The 13155-nt window shown below is 35.5% G+C and overlaps 1 pseudogene; it reads right to left on the bottom strand.

The window, feature by feature from the left end:
* Positions 1-202: 202 nt before the first annotated feature.
* LOC114903041 overlaps positions 203-13155 on the bottom strand; it is a 60899-nt pseudogene continuing 47946 nt past the window's right edge.

Raw genomic sequence — 13155 nt, 5'->3', positions numbered from 1 at the left:
GGTTTCTAGCACCACACAGGCCTTACTGTGAGAGCATATCTCCATCACCACCTTCTGAACTGAATTTTTCCATAATAAAAATTTATTCTTACACAAATCTACAGCTTTTAAACAGTAAAAAGAAAGACCCAGTGTCACCTAGGAAGAGGACTTGAAGCAACACATGGGAAGCAGGGTGGCTCCGGGACATCAGGGCACGTGGTTACCGGCTCTGCTCAATGTATGTGGAGATGTTTATTTCTTCTGGAAGCTCTGCCACATTCATTTCAAACCTGTCCTGGACATCACTGAGGATGTTGGCATCATTCTCATCAGACACGAAAGTAATGGCCAGGTCTTTGGTTCCAAAGCAACCCGCACGGGCTACGTGGCGGAGGTAGGTGTCCGAGTCCTCGGGAATGTCATAATTGAAGACAGTGTTGACACGCTCAATGTCCGTTCCTCAGCCAAACAGATTGGTGGCCACCACGATCCACCACTGGAAGTCCTTGAACTGCTTGATAACATGACAGTTGCTCCTCCTGGGCCATGCCCCTGTGGATGGCAATGGCTGGGAAGTTCTGCTCCAAGAGGAGCCGGGCTAAGGCCATGCAGCATTCCACCGACTTCACAAATATCACCACCTGGTTAAACTCCAGCACGTCCACGAGATCAAAGAGCTTGCAGTTCTTCTGCAGGAAGTCTGACGTAGTACTGCTGCAACCCAAGCAGTGTGAGCTTGGTTTCGTAGTCCACAAACACCTCCATGGGGTCTTGCCTGAACTTCCTGCAGACGGGCAGGAACAACTACGGTCAGGACTAAGAGACTGGCTCAGTGGGACGGAACAATCTACCGACTCAGCTTCTGGACTCTGAGACTTGGAGACGTTTCAAACGTGGGACTTCAGGGCAGCACAATTTTCCACCCCTAATTGTGTCTCTTTGACAAGAGGATTAATCTAGGCTGGTTATTTAAAAAAAAAAAAACACGACTCCGGAGGTCTTTCTTGTTATCTCCCCCTTAACTGCCTGCCTTTAGATTTATGGTACTGTTCCTGGAATAAAACCGTCACTGGAGATGTCTGCAAAACGTGGGCTAGGAGTGGTGGGGGAACAGGGCCTAGAGATCAAAGTCCACTCTGTGTCCCATTGTCTCCATGTGGCCCAGCAAACAGTTGTTTACCAAACATTTGCTTCTCTATCTTCCAAGAATTGCCTTCCTACCCTCGGAAGTCCTGACCACACCCCGCAAAAGAAGCTTTTGTCTTTAGCTGAAGACGGTGTTTTGTTTGTTTGTTTGTTTTTTTTAACATCTTTATTGGAGTATAATTGCTTTACAGTGGTGTCAGTTTCTGCTTCATAACAAAGTGAATCAGTTATACATATACATATGTTCCCATATCTCTTCCCTCTTGTGTCTCCCTCCCTCCCACCCTCCCTATACCACCCCTCTAGGTGGTCACAAACCACCTAGCTGATCTGTCAGCCATAAAAAGAAATGAAATTGAGTTATTTGTAGTGAGGTAGATGGACCTAGAGTCTGTCATACAGAGTGAAGTAAATCAGAAAGAGAGAAACAAATACCATATGCTAACACATATATATGGAATCTAAGGGAAAAAAAAAAAGGTCATGAAGAACCTAGGGGTAAGACGGGAATAAAGACACACACCTACTAGAGCATGGACTTGAGGATATGGGGAAGGGGAAGGGTAAGCTGTGACAAAGTGAGAGTGGCATGGACATATATACACTACAAAACGTAAAATAGATAGCTAGTGGGAAGTAGCCGCTGAAGACGGTGTTTAAAGTGAGAATTTCAACCATCGTGGTGAGTTAGTTTTCCTGGGTCTCTCCATTGTTCGATTTTCTGTTAATCTGCCTCATGTTAATCTAATTCTTAGAGCAGCCAGAAGAGCCCAGAAGGGTGGAGGAAATTTATTCCTCCCCAACAGCACACACACACGTTGTATAATTATTAGTTCTGTTTCTCTGGGGAACCCTGACTGATGGAGGGATCTACACTGGGGTAAAGTGCGAGACTGTTTTATATAACTTAAAACTACAGTCCCCAAATTTCTCCTTCTAATTTCTCAACTTTCCATTTAATATTTATTGTGACTATCTGATAATAGAGTGATATAGAAATAAGTATGTAATTTATTAGAAAATCACAAAACTTATCCTTTTGTTTTTTTACGGAACAGAAAAATAAGTATTAAAACAGTTTATTTTCCATAGGAATAAACATAATTGAGACCAAATTTGAGATAATAGATTAAATATTTGTTCAGTCTCCATGTGATTTAACTTTCTTGTCTACAATTTTGCAGAAAATGCTTTTTTCTTTCCAAATACAATGGGGTCATTTTGTTCACTGTCACTTTCATGTCTTCTTTTTCATACTTCTCAACATTCACGAAGATTTATGGTCCTTTTTCACCTTTATCTTCTATCACAGGACACAAGGTTATCATTCTGTCCTCTTGCATCAAACACCTGATTTTTTTACCACCTCCTTCCACTTTCTATCTCTTAATTCTGCGTCTTTCCCCACCTCTGGATCCTTGGCCTTTTGTTTTCCTACTTATCCTTTCTTTCAGAGATTTAGTGTTTATAAGAATTCAAATATTTTTTTCTGTGTTGCTGTGTTTTTAGAATCATCTGTTTTTAGTTCCAGAAATATAAAAAGCAATTGTATTTTACAAGAGAAGATATATTGGTGCACTTTTAAGAAAGCAACAATCACAGCACTAATTAGGAAGGGGACTAGCAATGCACACAAAAGGGGAATTTGGGGAAGACTCAAAGTAGGCTGACCATAAAATGGGATAATAACAAAATTACACATTTAAAGAAGAGTGGGAATTTTTACAAAGACTATTCATTACTTGTACAAATAACATCAAAACCCAATGCCTCTCTGTCTAGGAAAGAGGGCAATTGATATTAAGAAAACATGAATGTATGGTATTTTTGAATTAGTAAATATGGAACAGCTTTCAGGGAATGAGAAATAATTCACATATTTCTAAATTACAAATACGAATGTATTTCTCATCCAGCATACTTTCAACTTAAAATGGTTATTAGACCTAAAATTTCTAGTCTGTGGAAAAATAAGTCCTATGAATCTTTAAAAAGTGGTATTTATTTTTTTAAATTGAGGAATAAATTATGATATTAAGCAAATTATATACACAGTAAATCAGGTGAGGGTCAATTCAAAATAATCTATACAGAGATGTTTTATGAATAGAAGAAGCAATATATATATTTTTAATGGTACAAGGAATCCAAGGATATTTATGGCAAAATATATGATAATTGTGAGGAGAAATTCAGATGAAAATTTGGAAACTTATATATATATATATATATATATATATATATATATATATATATACATATTTATGTAAAAAGTTCATATATACATATTGTAAAAACTTCACATTTTACTTGAATAATTTATATATAAGAAGATGTATTTCTTTCTGGTAGTACTTCATACATATGGAAATCAGCATATTATCACTGAATTGTCCTCAGTACAAAATGTGTCATTTTAATAAAAATGATACAATAAAATAGCTATTTGATTTCAGGAACCTATGCATCTGATTTGATATTACATTCTAAATTAAATAGATAGCAAGTGTTTTTTTTCCGTGCTTCCAATATAGAGAGAGGCCAAAACATTTGCATATGAAATATATTAACTGTCATGAAATACTTATCTTCACAGCCAGTCTCAGCAGATAATATTTATTCAATCATGCAGTCAGAGTTCAAAAGGAAATTTAATGACAATTTTATTTAAGAACGTTGTCATCTTGGTTCTGGAGAAAACAATTGGGACACTATTTCTGCCAAAGACGTCTAGGAAACTCAAGGCTGGCAGTTATGCAAATTCATTTCAAACAACAACTCTGACATCATTCAAGGACACGGTGTTCATAAAGATTTTCTTCTACTGTGACTGTCTTTGTAATTGTGTATTTATAAAAGAAAAGTTATATTTTCAACCCATTTCACATCAGGAAGAAAATAATGAAGCTCAGGGGTGGTTGTTTAGATGATAGCATTGAAATTGCTTTAGATGTTTTAGAGAAATGCCATTTTCCCCATGATGCACTGTATTTTTCTGGTTGCTGCATTTCTCTTTCAATTGTCTTGGTTAGCAGTAATGATGTGCAATGTTGGTAATGCATTATTATTGTATGACAAGTGAAAATATTATAGATTTCAGGGTTTGTAAACATCTAACAAAGAAAGTGTATTTCTTTTCCCCAAACTAATTCAGAACCAAATGGGAGAAAGAATCAGGATTTAGATTGATTAACACCCAAATTTTACCTTTATTATTAATAAAGTTGAGTGAAGAGCATGATTTTATATGTGTGAAGAGAACTTGCTACTACTTATCCCCGATTTGGGTTTATTAACCAACCTAGTTAGGGCCACAACTGGAAAAATTACAGAATTTCCATAAAAGGATCATCCCATGCAGCTTGTGGTCAGGCAGCTCCCAGATAATAAAATATTACAATATTTTATCACTAACTTATTCCAAACTTACTATATTAACTTTTTATCACTGCATAAACATCTCCACAGACTTATCAGCTTAGACCAGCACTCATGTATTACCTCACAAGTAGGTCAGAAGTCCAGGCATGTCTCTTGTGGGTCCTGGGTGCAAGGAGCCACACCTCACAGTGTCATGTTGGCCTGCGCTGAGGCTCAGGGTCCTCTCCCCAGTTCATGTGACTGTGGACAGAGCTCATTTTCTTGCTGCTGTTGAACACATGGGAGCTTGCTTATTCAAGACCAGATAGATCATCTCGCTGATCTCAACAAGAGCCTAAACAGTCTTCTAAGGGTTCACCTGGTAAGGTCAGGCCTACCTATTTCAATGTCAAACTGATGAAAGATTTTACTTATATCTGCAAAATGCCTTCACCTTTGCCATTGAATGCAACATCATCATGAGACTGCATTCCACCATATCTATAGGTTCTTCTTACAAAAATGGGAGATTATAGAGAGTATTAACACTAGGGAATGGGAATCTTTGGGTCCGTCTTAGAATCCTTCCTACCCCATTTACCAACCACAAAATTCACTCTTTCCTTTAAGAAGTTAACATGGAATAAAGACATAGGTCAAGAATTTACCCTAACTAAATATTTTTACTAGAAAATATCAGGCTAAGGGAAAGATTGTCTCCAATGAAGAGACTGCTCTGGATTTTGGTGTGGTTTTGGTGTGAATTTTGTGAATTCTTTGTCCCTCATCCCAGTGAGCCAGCAGGATGAGGAACCAGCTTGTAGAGCTAAGCGTGTTCAGTCCTGCTCTTCAGTCTCCAGATTCAGGAACTGTCTTGATGGGAAAAAGGCAAAGGTAGAGAGTCACTCCAAGTGGGGACCCAGGCTGCCAAATGTTGGTCGCAAGCACATGTTCTCTGAACTTGGGCTTGGATCCAGACAGAGAAGAGCTCACAATGGAAACAGTGATGGCTGTTTGCTCAAGCAGCCAAGAGAACGAAAAGCACATTGAAACCCAGCAATGGGAAGAGGCATGTTGGGCCCCTGGGTGGTGAAACCAACCTGACAACAGAGCAGGATCAGAAAGCCCATTCCCAGCATCTTTCTTCATTTCAACAACAGACCTTTATGTAAAACTTCTCAGGAAATTGCTGAGAAATTAAACTGTGGGCAACCCAAGCCTTGCCCAGCAATAGATGCATGATCAATCTAGTTTGCTCCTAGTTTCATTGAATTAGCTTCCATTAATTGAGAGAAAGCAAAGAGCTTTTCTCAGTGTATGTTCCCTGTCCCTCCCCACCCAAGATTTCATCAACTTTCTTTTTTATTGCTACCACTAGTGGATTGTTTTGACTTCCAGTGATAGCCTTTTCAGTTGGTATTTTCATAATGAAGATGGAAAAATTAGTTGTGGTCAGGATATGAAGACCTTGAATACAGACAAAAGATTGTGACATCCTGCAAGCCCAGAAGAGTCACTGAGAAGTATGTTATTTGGAGTTATGTTTCAAGATAACATTCCTTAATAGCAGTCTTTGGGAGTTTAATTACAGATGGGAGAAACATGATATTGGAAGGCCATTGTGAACATTAGAATTTGAAGTCTATTATAATAGTCCAGGCAGAAAAGAATGGTGTCTAAACAAGAGTAATAGCAGTAGGAATGAAAAGGTAAAAGTCTAAAATGTGTTAGTTAATAACTTACTTTTGCATAGTACCTATATTTTCTCAGCTTTTCATAGAAATTTAAATTTACTCATGCTGGAAAAATGAAAAAAGAATACTAAGTATCTACCTTGTGACAGCTTACATCAACCGTGTTTATAGTCTTAAAAATATTAAATCACACACATTTTGCAGCTAAGGAAAACAAAATCCAGAGATGGTAAATAACTTTCCCAAGAGCAGGGATAGAGCTACTAGGCAATACTTACAGTTCTAACTATCTTCAAACTTTTTATATAACGTAATCAGATAATTTCTTCAACAGTTTTAAATATATATGTGTGTATATATATATACATGTTTTGTATATATATATGTGTTTTGTGTGACTTCTCATTAATGTCTTCCAATTCATCAATTTTATATTCATTGATTTAAAGTTTATTCTGTAGTGTGACATTTATTTCAATGGCTTCTTTTTATTTCCAGGGTTTTTCAGATGGACTTTATTTTTAGAGGAGATTTAGGTCAAAGCAAATTGAGAGGAAGTTATAACTCCTTCCCCGAAGTGGTACATTTGTTATAATCCATGAAGTTACATTAATATATCATTATCATCTAGGGTCCATAGTTTACATTAGAGTTAACTTTTGGCATTGCACATTCTATGGGTTTGGACAAATGTGTAAGTGACATTTATCCACCATTATAGTATCATACAAAGTAGTTTAACTGCCCTAAAAATCCTCTGTGCCTCACCTATTCATCCCTCCCCACTAATGCCTAGTGATCACTGCTTTTTGATTATCTCCATAGTTTTGCCTTTTCCAGGATATCATATAGCTGGAAACATAAAGTATGCACTCTTTTCAGATTGGTTACTTTCACTTAGCAATATACATTCATGATTCTTCCATGTCTTTTCAAGGCTTGATAGCCCATTTTTTCAGTACTGACTGAATAATATTCCATTTCTGGATGCACTGAAATTTATTTATGCATTCACCTTTGGAAAGGTATCTTTGTTTGCTTCCAGGTTTTGGAAATTACGAATAAAGCTGCTATAAACATCTGTGTGTGGATTTTTGTGTGAACATAAGTTTTCAACCCAAGAAGCATGATTGCTGGATTGTATGGTAAGAGAATGTTTAGTTTTGTAAGAAACAGCCAAACTGTCTACCAAAGTGGCTGCACCATTTTGCATCCCCACCAGCAGTGAATGAGAGTTCCTGCTGGTCCACATCCTCGCCAACATTTGGTATTGTCAGTGTTTGGAATTTTGATCATTTTAGTAAGCATGTAGTGATATTTCATCGTTGTTTGAACTTCAAATTCCCTAATGACATATAATTTGGTGCCTATTTTCATATGTTTATTTGCCACCAGTATATCTTCTTTGGTGAGGTGTCTGTTAAGATATTTGCCCCATTTTTAATTAATTTTCATGTTTTCTTACTGTTGAGTGTTAAGTGTTCTTTGAATATTTTGGATGTGTTCTTTGTCGACTGTGGTTTGCAAATATTTTCTTCTAGTCTGTGGTTTATTTTCCCATTCTCTTGACTGTGTTTTTGCAGAACAGAAGTTTTAAATTATAATGAAGTCCACCTAATCAATTCCTCACGGATTATACTTTTGGTATTGTAACTAAAAAGTCATTGCAAGTCCAAAGTTATCTATATTTTCTCCTATAGTATCTTTTAAGAGTTTCACAGTTTTGCATTTTACATTTAGGCCTACAATCCATTTTGAGTTAATCTTCTTGAAGGGTTTAAGTTCTGTCTAGATTCTTTTCTTATTTATTTTCATGCAGATATCCAGTTATCTAGCAAAATTTGTCATATTGCTTTTGCTTCTTTGTTAGAGATCAGTTGGCTATATTTGTGTGAGTTTATGTCTGGACTCCTTATTCTGTTTCATTGATCTATCTGGCTCTTCTTTTACCAAGAAGAGATATCTTGGTTATGATAGCTGTATTTCTAGATTTTTACTTTGTCCCTCTTCATTGCTTCTTGCTTATGACAATTGAAGTAGGATGGATTTTTTTCATAATTACTTGTATTTTTCAGTTAATTGTATTCTTTATCTCCTTGAGGATAAATATATACTCGTTGGATAGCTCTTTTAAGGTTGTCTAATTTATTAGAATTCTAAACAGATTTATCTCAATTTTTTTTCTGTTTGCGCTCTTACTGTTAAATTTCATCACGTATTTTGGATTGTACTTTGTAGACTCACCTTGAATGTGTATTTTTTCACCTTCTCGATTACACTTCTCAATACTACAGTTTTGTTTTCACCTTCATCTGTTTTTCTAGGTTTCTCAGACCAGAATTATTATTTTTATATTTGTGATTACCCATCTATAGAGATATGAGCAATATTGCAGATTTTGTTGCAAAGGTTTAACTCAAATCCTAGCCTCTAAATGTTACCTGCTTCACTCATTACCTTTCCATGTGTAATGGTTAATTTTATACATCAACGTGGCTAGGCTATTGTACCCAGTTATTTGGTAAACAACAGTCTAAATATAGCTGTGAAAGTAGTTTGTAGATGTGATTAACATTTAAATCCATAGACTTTGAGTAAAGCAGATTATCACCATAACCTGGGTGAGCCACATTCAATGAACTGATGGCCTTAGTAAAGACTAAGGTCCCCAAGGAAGAAGGAATTCTTTGTCCAGACAGACTTCAGACTCAAACTGCTGCATCAGCTCTTCCCTGGGTCTTTAGGCTTCAGCCTGCCCCAAAGATCTCAGACCCACCAGCCTCCATAACTGCATGAGCCAATTCCTTCAATTCTCTCTCTCGCTCTCTTTCATATATAAATATCTCCTATTTGTTCTGGTTCTCTGAAGAACCCTAACACCATGTACAGAGATTTCTATTTCCTATATATATATATTACCTATAGCCTCATGGGGTGGTCAACTGTATTTTTGTTTGTTTATTTGTTTGTTTGTTCTCAGACAAATACATTTTTAGTTTTCTTTTTTCACACCCAGTATGCTTGGGATAAAGATAGTGGAAATGGTTGGGGGTGCACCACCTTAAGAAGGCTTCCTCTGCTTTTTATCTATGTCAAATTTTCAGAATTTTTATATCAATCTTTATATTCTATTGCAGAGGAAATATATGGAAAAATTAAATTTATTCTTTAAAAAATTTTTAATCTCAGTAATTTTCCTTAAAAATGAGTGACATTTATATTTTCATTATATCTAAATTACTATGAGTAAATTAATATAATTTAATATTTAGTTGCTTTGGTTTCATATTTTTATCAGTTTTTGTCATAAATGATTTAGCTTGTAGACAAAAAATAGTAAATTTCTTGTTAGTATTTGATTTAAATTCTCAAAATTTATGAATATCTTTTTAGAATATTTGTGGATTACAATATGTCAGGACAATAATCTTTCAAACAAGAGAAAGTACTGGAAGCTAGTCTTTGAGTTATTTACATAGAGGTTCTCCAATGTCATTTTCTGTGATTTGAGCACATTTGTAATTTGATACATAATTGCAAAAGTCAATCAAAACATTTTAGTTTGACACTATATTACAAAGCTACAGTAATCAAAACAGTAAGATATTGGCACAAAAACAGAAATATAGATCAATGGAACAGGATAGAAAGCCCAGAGATATACCCATGCACATATGGTCACCTTATCTTTATAAAGGAAGCAAGAATATACAATGGAGAAAAGACAGCCTCTTCAATAAGTTGTGCTGGGAAAACTGGACAGCTACATGTAAAAGAATGAAATGAGAACACTTCCTAACACCATACACAAAAATAAACTCAAAAAGGATTAAAGACCTAAATGTAAGGCCAGACACTATAAACCTCTTAGAGGAAAACATAGGCAGGCAGAACACTCTATGACATAAAACACAGCAAATCTTTTTTGACCCATCTCCTAGAGAAATGGAAACAAAAACAAAAATAAACAAATGGGACCTAATGAAACTTAAAAGCTTTTGCACAGCAAAGGAAGCCGTAAACAAGACAAAAAGACACCCCTCAGGATGGCAGAAAATATTTGCAGATGAAACAACTGACAAAGGATTAAACTCCAAAATATACAAGCAGCTCATGCAGCTCAATATCAAAAAAACAAACAACCCAATCCAAAAATGGGCAGAAGAACTAAATCAACATTTCTTCTAAGAAGATATACAGATTGCCAACAAACACATGAAAGAATGCTCAACATCACTAATCATTAGAGAAATGCAAATGAAAACTACAATGAGGTATCACCTCACACCAGTCAGAATGGCCAGTATCAAAAAATCTACAAACAATAAATGCTGGAGAGGGTGTGGAGAAAAGGGTATCCTTTTGCACTGTTGGTGGGAATGTAAATTGATACAGCCACTATGGAGAACAGTATGGAGGTTCCTTAAAAAACTAAAAGAACTACCATATGACTTAGCAATCCCACTATTGGGCATATACCTGAGAAAACCATAATTCAAAAAGAGTCATGTACCACAATGCTCATTGCAGCACTATTTACAATAGCCAGGACATGGAAGCAACGTAAGTGTCCATCAACAGATGAATGTATAAAGAAGACGTGGCACATATATACAATGGAATACTACTCAGCCATCAAAAGAAATGAAATTGAGTTATTTGTAGTGAGTTGGATGGACGTAGAGTCTGTCATGCAGAGAGAAGTAAGTCAGAAAGAGAAAAAAAATACCATATGCTAACACATATACATGGAATCTAAAAAACAAAAAAAAAGTTTCTGAAGAGCCTAGGGGCAGGACAGGAATAAAGACGCAGACGTAGAGAATAGACTTGAGGACACAGGGAGGGGGAAGGGTAAGCTGAGACAAAGTGAGAGAGTGTCATGTACATATATACACTACCAAATGTAAAATAGATAGCTAGTGGGAAGCAGCCACATAGCACAGGGAGATCAGCTCGGTGCTCTATGACCACCTAGAGGGGTGGAATAGAGTGGGTGGGAGGGAGATGCAAGAGGGAGGGTATATGGGATATATGTATACATATAGCTGATTCACTTTGTTATACAGCAGAAACTAACACAACATTGTAAAGCAATTATACTCCAATAAAGATGTTTAAAAAAATTCAGCTGTAATATGGTTATTTGCTCATTCCTCAGATCCTTAGATTGATATCAAATTAAATTTTGTACAGGTTTGAGGAGCCTAAATTTAGCTTATAAGGGTCTTATGATTTTTATATCAAGTAAATTGTTATGATAGAGGAGAAAAAACAAAATAAATATTAAACTGCTTCTAAATGCTACAATTAATAAAAAATCTATTTCTGTTTTGGATTTTGCAGCTATTTTTTGTTTTTAATTTGGTGGTATTGATAAGGACTGACTCATCCAAAGTAGCTATTAATTATACAGCAGACCACTCGTAAGAAACTTAGCCTATCATGCAAAGTAGTTTGGTTCAGTGCTGTGTGTGACATGATTTTAATCTGTATTATCATTTGTGAGTGGTGATGGTAACAACTGTATTACGTACTTATACAACTATCTTATTTCTCAGTGTCTCCATATTTAGTCTTCAACAATTTATTCTCAAATATTTAAAAAGTATTTTTCCTTCCTCAAGGAAGTAACAAAACAGAACAGTTTTCTGAGATGGCCTTTAGGATTTGAAAAACATATTCTTGTTGCTTTTGTTTTTCAGGATGGATTTTCTGTCAGCACAAATAATCACCAGTGTTGTTTGTAATTTTACAATTCAATAATTTGTCTAAAGGTATTTAGCAGTGAACAGCTACAATCTATTTCATCTGTTATGTTCTAATTTTTTCATCTTTGGTCCTCTTCTCTTTGATATTCACTGAGCATTGTGGGATTATTTGATGTCTGTTAAAAGTTGTTGTACAAAAAATATCAATAGAGTATAAAAAAACATTTTAGTTTGAAAAGTCATTGTATATCATCTTAGGTTTATAACATTTTTAATAGACAAAAATGTGTTGTCGAACTCTCTTTACACTTAAAATTCTGGGTCTGTTGCATTTTGCTATAAAATTCTCAGAATATATTTATTGAACTGGCTCTAGCATGGTGGCTACAGTTTGCAGTCTCCTAACTTGCAGTTTATGTCACTATGATATACAATTTCGTTTATTATTTTTATTATGTGAAGTAAACTTAAGGTCATACTAACAATTATGTCACTTTCAAGCACTTGCATTCTACACACATTCTTTAGGAGAAAGTAAAAGATGGGTTTATAATTCATGCAATGAAAATTATGTAAAACTATGGTGGATTCATTGGTGTGTGTTTAAATGTTAAAGTAAAAATGATGAAAACGATTGAGAAGTATTTTTGTAGACCATACAAAGATTTCTACATGTAACAAGTGGGAGCGATGTGATAACTTTTGTATTTTGCCATTTTTTTCTCCAATACAAAAACAAGATCAGGAAATGTATGATTACAAGATGTTTCTGGTAAGACAGGCAGACATTGGCATGCACGTGTTGTCAAAATGCCATCCTGTTGCATACATCATAGGCCATACATCAATATTGATCTCAACATTTCTTTTCCTGTCTATCCCACTGATCTCAAAATAATCACTGATCAAAACAAAAGGTTCTACTTTTTTGGCATGAGCATTCAGTGATAAACCATGCAAACAGTTTCCCAGGATTTCTTTGTTATATGTGAGTTGCTTATATGCTGAGACACATACTAAGGAAAAACTCAGTTCTGATCTCTCTTTCTTCTTTTTCTCTCACATGAAAAACGTAAGCAGTACAAAACTCTTCTTTCGATCCAACATGCACTTTTGGATGTTATCTTTATGAATGTGCTGGAAGATTTTGTTCAGTTTTCTTTGCTGCTTCCAATTAATCTCACCAATTAATCTTTTCATGTCTTGATGATCTTATCCAATTAAATACCATCTATATGCATGAGGGCATCATCAACCAGGAC

Source organism: Monodon monoceros, unplaced genomic scaffold, assembly GCF_005190385.1.
Source record: "Monodon monoceros isolate NGI ecotype Baffin Bay Population unplaced genomic scaffold, NGI_Narwhal_1 Super_Scaffold_20, whole genome shotgun sequence".
Taxonomy (NCBI): Eukaryota; Metazoa; Chordata; class Mammalia; order Artiodactyla; family Monodontidae; genus Monodon; species Monodon monoceros.
This window is presented reverse-complemented; position numbering and strand designations above follow the sequence as displayed.